Genomic DNA, 8,573 nt, shown 5'->3' on the forward strand with positions numbered 1-8,573 from the left:
TGATAAGATCAGTGAAATCCCCTCAAGATTTATCCTGAGATCCTGTACCTCAGATTGTAGAACCTTTGTCACTGTCAACCATGTGGATGAGTCACGGCCATTCCTTGGCCAATTTGCTCTCTATGAAAGCCTGAGAGAATGTTTTCTCTCCATGTGACTCTCCTTAGGCACACTCTACATCACTGATCACTTTCCTCTTTGGTCCCCTAATCTTCTTGATCAGAAAATTTGGGACACTACTGAGTTACGTGATGTTACAGTACACATTCTCCTATGTCCTGAAATATCACTTTATATAGTTTTAGACAGAAGTGACAGAAATAAAAGTGTGTCAAGTTAAAACAGATTTCTAGACAAATAAGTTGTATCTTCTCTTCTTCAGCATTTTTGATTAATGAATCATAATGAAATATAAGCCTAAAAATACTATAGGAGAATTATATAATAGGTAGTGCAAATCAGAAGGTAATGTGTGTATTGTAACAACATGTAATACTCTGAGAAGCTATTAGATGGTAAAATTTTATTTCTCAGTTTAGTGGTTGGGGAACCCACATTTAGTGTCAGGTGATGAGCTGGTTTCTAACTCAGGTAAAACATTTCTTCTCAATGTGCCTTGCTGGACGAGACACATGAGCTCCTTCTGTGTTTTTTATAAGGGCACTAATTATACTCAAAGGACTTTTAGACCATAGAAAATCATGGAGGAGCTTCTGTCCTCTGAAGATCAAGAAAGGTCCTCTGAGAACCAAACCACTGAAGGTGAGTTTTTACATGTAGCAGGTCCTCACACAGGAACAGCAAGTATGTGGATGAGAGTAGAAGTGTGCAACACATCTAGTAAACTAATAATTAGTTCAAATTTAGCATAAAAGCATACTATGTAAATCAAATAACAGGAAGTTAAATGGAATGTATGTGTCACTATACAATTAAGCTCTTATTTTACAATATGCAATGTAATTGTAAAATTAGAACTCCATCCTATAATACTGGAAAAGAAATATGGCATCTGTATGGAGTAATTCTGAAATTAGTAGCATTTTCTCCACAGGACTCAAGAATTTACAATGAGAGTATTACAAATTTTTACAAACGTAGGAAACAATTAATACCCATAGTGTATATCCACATAGGAGAATGCCAAATAATTGTTTTTTAATTTATAAAACTTAAATTTTTTTTAAAATTTATTAATTAGTCTTTTGGAATTCATAAATAGTGTCTCCTTGTATTTGTTTTAAACATTTTATTTTTAAGTTTTATGAACAGATCAATAAAAGGATGGAACACTTTTTTTTTAACACTCCAGGGTGCAAAATGTTGATTTTTAAAATTTGAATGGATTTACTACCTGGATTTATCTTTTGACCTTGTTGAATTTCATTCTCAAATTTCTAAGCAGATTTTTTGTAGGCCAAAACTCTAGGACTACATTTTGCTTACTTGAATAATTGTCTCAGCAACTGAGGACTTTCTCTCTCCCCTCTCCCTTGGTTTTCCTCTTGTTTTAGTCCTTAACTTACTTCCACTTTTCCATTTCTTCCTTTGCACTACTCTTCAAATTTCTTCCTGTCAGTAGCACCCACAAACATGAGCTCAAGAATTTTCGAAAGCAATCACAAAACTTTAAGTTTCTATTTACTTAACATATATAAAGTCAAATTTAGTATCACAAATAAAGTTTAACTTCTTTCTCTGAACTCCAAATTCCACTTATTAAAAGTGCAATTATTTTTCTCCAGGTTTAAACAATTCTCTTAAAGTCATAAATTATTGAGTACGTACTAGAGCCTCTCAATGTTGGAAGTACAGTGCTGCTGTACTTCAGCTGAGTGTGAACAGTTCCCAATGAGTATTTCTAAATTTGATCTGAAAATAATTGCCACGACTCATTTTCTTTCTGAAAGAGATAATACAAAGATGTTTTGTACAGCACAATGAAAATGAAGTGCCCAAAACGTTTTATTCTCATGCAGACAGAGAAATACCAATGAGGAAAAGCTTAAGTACTTGACAAGGATGAAAACATTTTTTCTTTATCAATTCTACCTGCTACCTGAACCTAAATTCTAATATCTCTGAGCAAATCTCTCTCATGAGCCTCGAAATCTATACAAATTTTTGAGGATTGTGTAAAGGAAGCACAGTCATTAATTTATAATAATATACATATTCCTGGACAGGACTGTGCAAGTGAGGGAATTTGGAGACTAACTTTTGATGTTTTCAGGGCACATTCAGTACCAAAACCCATCAAGAATGTGGGAAATTTATTCTGTCTACAGACAACGTTGTGTTAGCATTATTGTTAGAATCTCTCTGATCAAAATATTTTAAAGAAGTCTGCAAGCTAATGCACTCAATTTCTTTACAATAGCAGTCTTCTAATCAAATAATTTGAATGTGCATTTTTAAGGTGAAATGTCTTTACTTAAAATACATTCTAGATTTATGAATATTAGCATTCTTGCCTTTCCTTTCTTTCTAAAAATATACATTGTACATAGCTTGATAAGTATATAATTCTCTTCAGATGACCTTTTATTCTTAATTTTGTATGACAAACCTCATTATCATTTTTATCAAAGATATTTTATATTATGCTTATTTCTATTAAAATTTAGTACATTCTACTTATTTGTGCAATTTCTTGGCACAAGAACTCTAGTCTTTAGAGAAACAAGATTACTACATGGATTATTTGGCTGGGTTTGTGAAAGAGTCTGGGGCAAGAGAAAATAAAATATCTTCTGTTTGTTTGAAAAAAATGTTTTTGTTTGTTCACCTATTTCATATTTAAAAACACCTTCACTATTTCTTGAGCATTGTATCAAATCAACCACATAGAGAAGCTTTTTCAGAATTGGGCTGAGATTGAGTTCCACTTAGCTATACTTTGTTCTTCATTTAGAAATGCTCTGAGATGTAGAAAGCTTCCTTGGGCTTTTAACCTTTCATCAACAAATAGTGCATTGTTATTTTCTTTCTGTTACCCAATCATTGAAAAGATTTGAAAATATGTCTCAATCTATAAACATAGCCATCACTTAAAATTGATAGTGGCCTGGCTGGAGCAGGTACTGCTGAGATCGCTGGCCAGCGTAGGTTCCAGGCATCCACAAGCATAGGAAGTATATTCACAAATCTCTTCAAGGGCCTTTTTGGCAGAAAAGAAATGCTCATTCTTATGGTGGGCTTGGATGCTGCCAGAAAGATGATGATTCCTTATAAACTGAAGCTTAGTGAAATTGTGACCACCATTCCTACCACAGGTTTCAATGTGGAGACTGTTGAATACAAGAACATCAGCTTCACCGTGTGGGATTTGGGTGGTCAAGACAAGGATCAACAACTGTGGTGACACTACCTTCAGAACACCCAAGGCTTGATCTTTGTGGTGGACAGCAACAACACAGAGCATGTGAATGGGGCCCGTGAGGAGCTCATGAGGATGCTGGCTGAGACAGAGCTCAGGGACGCCGTCCTTCTCATGTTTGCCAACAAGCAGGACTCCCCAATGCCATGAAATCAGCTGAAATCACAGACAAGGAGGGGCTGCACTCTCAACGCCATAGGAACTGGTATGTTTAGGCCACCTGTGCCTCCATTGGGGACTTGCTCCATGAAGGATTAGACTGGCTCTCCAATCAGCTCCAGAACCAGAAGTGAACCAGAACCCCTCTTCCCTTCACTTCCTCCTCTGCCCTTCACTTTCCTCTCATGTGACAAATGTTGAGACTCTGGTCCTGAGTGCCCGAAGCTACCTCTGTAGGTTGGTCACAGTATGCATGCATCATGCTCTACCTGTACAGATGCAGCCTGCAGCCAGGTTTTTATTTATTGTAAATAGTCTCTGTTCCCACTAAGGCAGTTTCTGGTACTCCTGTGCAATATTACTCAGCTTTTTTATTGTAAAGAAAAAAATCAACTCACTGTTTGTATGTACTGAGAAGGAATTTGGGTGCAGGCGCACCTGGCCTCCAGAAGCCGCCAGCTGTAGATTGGTGTCAAGATCCATTTGGTGATTGGTATATAACCCAAACTCTGCATTTTTAGAAATAGTTAAAAATTACAAGGTGAGAAGAACACTTGAACACACAGATGGGAGACTATTCCTAGTGCAGTTTGCCCTGATCATCAGATCATCTGTTCCTCTGGGAAATCCAGAGATGTGACAAATGAATGTCATCCACTGCATGGTCACAGTCAAGACCCTGTGGCCTGCCTGTCTTCGGGTCACCTGCATTCCAGAGCATTGTGCTTGTACTCATGCTCACATGGTCACCTCAGGTTAGCAGGGAGGGTCCACCCTCCCCCCTCGGTCAGCGTGCAGGTGGAGTGGCAGCCTATTCTCAGTGCCCACTCGGGATTCGCATTGGTCAAAGTCTGGGTCTCAAAAGCAGGAGCTTGTGCAAGCCAGGTAGGTTGGTCCACTCCAGACCACAGTCCCGGAGCACCCCAACTTGTACATGTGAAGTACCTTCCTCCCTCAGCCTGCAAGGGCCCGATTTGAGATCAGAAAAGACGAGCTCTACTCTTTTGTTTTGTATTTTGATGAACACTGAAGAAGCTGGAGCTGTTAAGTCTACCTTGGGAAACTTCAGAAACTGGCTTATTTGGTGTTGTGGAACCTCTTTGCTTTCAATACCCTATTAGTAATAAACCATTTTGAATACTTGTTTTGAGTTTTCATTTTTACAAGTGCTGTAATTATAGCTATTAGAATAAGGTCTCTTAACTATTAAAAAAATAAAATTGATAGCATGGGCTGGGAAGATAGCTTGGTGATCTAAGTGCCTGCCTGGCAAGTGCAAGGATGGAGTTTGATGTATGGTACTGCATACTGCGTTGGGCCTGCGCTGAGCTGGGCACCGAAACCAGTCGTGATGGTGCACACCTGTAGTCCCAGTGCTGTGTAGCAAGACCCTGTACCAAAAAAAGAAGGGTTTTAGCTTTCTGTTATTATTGTATAGCACTCTGATATTTTGTACATATACTGTCAAATTTGCTTTTCAGGGATAAATCCCAATTGGTTGTGTGTCAATGTGTTTTGTCATGAATTATAGATGAGTTTTTTTGCCTAGCATTGGACTGAGGGTTTTTGCATCTATAGTAATCTGAAATACTGGCCTCCAGTTTTCTTCTTATGAGCTGTCTGTGTCAAACTTTGCTATCAGAATAACATTGACCTCATGACATGAGTTTGCAAGTCTACCCTTTATTTAAAAATCAATGTACCATTTTATTTTATTAAAGTCTTTTGAGAGGATAAGTAACACTCTGACATGATTAAAATTTCAAAAGTTGCCGAAGAAGTGTAGTGGCCTCACTGTGCCTTCTACTCAGTCACTTAAGGGATCTCCTCAGAGGGCTAAAATTACATCAGTTTTAATGTAGAAATGTTTTCCTCTGTATGTAAACATATTACCACAAATCAGAGTATATTAAATACAGTCTTCCATACCTTTCTTTTTCTTAATAATATGATTAACACTTTTCTTCTTTGTAACAATATAGCTTGTAGGTCTTTCCATAGTAGTATTCCATCAGCTACCTCATTCATTTTAGTGGCTGTGTAGTGTTTCACTGTATGTTTGCTAGTGAGGGATAGTTTCTTCACCATTTTGCTTTTACAGAGTTTTGTATGCCATGTGAAAGCATATCTGTCTCACAAATTCTTATGTGTGGAATTACAGTGTTAGTTCATGACTCTGGCATGCACGATCATGTTCTTTTTCAATATTTTACTAATTTACAGTTCCAAACAACTGTGCTTGAGAAAGTCTGTTCTCTTACATTTTTGCCAGTTATATGATTATCAAATTTCTGAAGTGTATGAATCTGATTAGTGGAGAGAGTTTTTCAGTATTGTTTCATAAATTTATCTAGGATAACAGAGGTTAGACATTTTTCACATTTTTAAACTCTGGTCATATTTTTTCCTCTGAATTGCCTGCTTTCAGCCTCCACCTTCTTTCAGGCTGTAGCCCAACACAAAGGCTCTGGGTTCAATCCCCTGTAGCACAAAAAAAGAAAATAATCAGCCACCATTATAGTGAACAGCATGTGATGATAAAGCATGAACAGACAATTCAACAGAACAGAGAGCCCAGAAATTTTATAATTACCCAGAAACTGTTGAAACAGCATGGAAATGCAATAGATCTAAGGTTCAAATGTCAGAAGTCAAACTCAAAAAATAATAGAAGGAAGCAAACAGTCCCTCTTTAATACTCAAAATGAACTGTTCGAGTTGATCAGAAACTTGAGCCATAAAAGAAATGATTGACATCAATGACTGAAAATTATGATTATATATAGCAAATATCACCACATAGTCAGAAGACAAGAAGTGAAGAAGAGTTTGCAACTAAAGTAGTATAAATGAAGTTCTATCTATCTATCTATCTATCTATCTATCTATCTATCTATCTCCCCTCTGTTTCTGATTGTTTTTAAGAGTTTCAGAGGAATTGGTACTATTTCTTCTTTAGTATTTGGAAAATTTAATCTATACAGTCTCTAAACCTGGACTTCTCTTTGAAAAAGGCTATGAAACTATAATTTCAATCTCTTCATTTGTAAGAGATGTTCAGAATATTTACTCTCGAATTTGGTGTAGTTGTATGTTCATACTACCTTAGTTACCTTTAAGTTATCCATTTGTGGCATATGTCACAAGTATTACTAAAGTCTTTGTTTAACCACTTTTGACTGATACTATTGCACATTAGAAAACTATAAAAACAGCTAAAACTAATAAATGAGGTCAGTGATGTTGTTTAATAGAAAGGTAACATAGAATTGATTTGCATTTTGTAACATTAATTATCTACCACACAAAAAATAAACATCAACATTTACAATCCATGCAAAAGAATAAAATCTTTGCTAATAAATACACTAAAAGAGGGAAAGACTATTTTACCCTTTGAAGTGGTGAAAACATTGATGAAATTGAAATATAAAGATATCCCATGTCTGTGGATTGAATGAATTTTATTGGCAGATGTATGTACTTACCTAAAATCATATGAAAATTTAATGCAAACCTTGCCATTATCATTCTAGTATTTTTTATAGAATTAGAAAAAAATTATGGAACCATAAATGACTCGGACTTGAAAAAGAAAAATAAAGTTTCAGTTTTTATATTTTATAATTTCAAATTATATTACAAATACTTGTAATCAAAATAACATAGTACTGGTAAAAATATGGATATATATTTCAGTGAAATGAGGAGCTTAGAAATAAGCCCTAGAATATGTGGTTAATGAAATTTTAATGAGGCCATTAATAAGACCTGTTTGGGAAGGAGTAGTTTTCACAAGAAGTGGTGTTAGACGCATGAATACAGATGCATAAAAAAATAAAATTATATCATTGCACTACACACAAAATGAAGAAGAGACAAGTGTTGACAAGAGTGTGGGTAAAAGGTATCAGTGTCCATAGTTGTGAGAATAGATTGTTTTATTTGTTGTGAAAAATAATAGGTAGGTTCCTAAGATAGTAGAAAATAGACTATTGCACAAACTTAGAATCCCTTTTCTGAGCGTATCCCCGATTCAAAATTTAAAAAAACCTCACTATTTGATTACACACCAACATTCATAAATGTTGCAGTACTATTCACAACAGACAAGAAGAAAAAAAATCAAAATAGTGTATCAGTATAATGGCATTGTTTGAAGTGTGTATGAAGTGTGTGTGTGTGTGTGTGTAATTGAATATTATCCATTTTTTAAAAAATGAAAAATATATTGGTATTTAAACAATGTAAAACTGCCTGTAAGCAGATGCAGAGGCTGGGGATTCCATCCCCGGGATGCCTTGTGACACCCCCACCCCCCAGGGCATGCTGAGACAGTGTTTGATATTGGGCGTGGTGGCGCACACCTGTAATCCCAGCTCTTGGAAGGATGTAAACAGGAGAATCACTACGAGTCCGATCTATAGAGTGAGACCCTGAACATCACGTAAAAGCATTCCAAAAATACAGAAAAAAAAAATCAATCTAAGCAGGAAACATGCTAACCTGAATAACCAGACATAGAGAAAAAAATTCAAGGTCTCACTGCCAAATTCAATATTGTAAAAATCCACTTACACAGCAAAAAATAAGAAAGGATTGTCCACCAGCAAGAAAAGGGAATATTTTGTAGATTGACATCAAAGACTACAAAGTTTCTGTTGTATTGAGTGAGGGTAGAAATTTAACTTATGTTATGAGGACTGTAATTAATAATATTGTATTATGTACTGGAAATTTGCCACAAAAGTAGATTTTAACAAATTCTATACCACCACCCACATAAAAGAGTCTTCGGGTGTTGACAGGCATGCTATCTTACTTGGCTGTAATGATCTGTTCACCATATATGAGTAACAAATTGAATCGTGTATTTTCAAGATATACAAATAAAATTAATTTTTCCCTTGTTATTATTTAAACTTTCTTCTATTGTGAACTTTACTTTTTTTTGCGGTCCTGGGATTGAACTCAGGACTTTGTGCTTGCCAGGAAAGCACTTATTCTACTGAGCTATCTCCCCAGCCCTTCTTTT

General features: G+C 35.8%; 1 pseudogene; it reads left to right on the forward strand.

The window, feature by feature from the left end:
- Nucleotides 1-701: 701 nt before the first annotated feature.
- LOC105742903 lies at nucleotides 702-3,672 on the forward strand (annotated as a pseudogene).
- The last annotated feature ends 4,901 nt before the right edge of the window (nucleotides 3,673-8,573 follow it).

This window comes from Octodon degus, unplaced genomic scaffold, assembly GCF_000260255.1.
Source record: "Octodon degus isolate 3935 unplaced genomic scaffold, OctDeg1.0 scaffold00081, whole genome shotgun sequence".
Lineage (NCBI taxonomy): Eukaryota > Metazoa > Chordata > Mammalia > Rodentia > Octodontidae > Octodon > Octodon degus.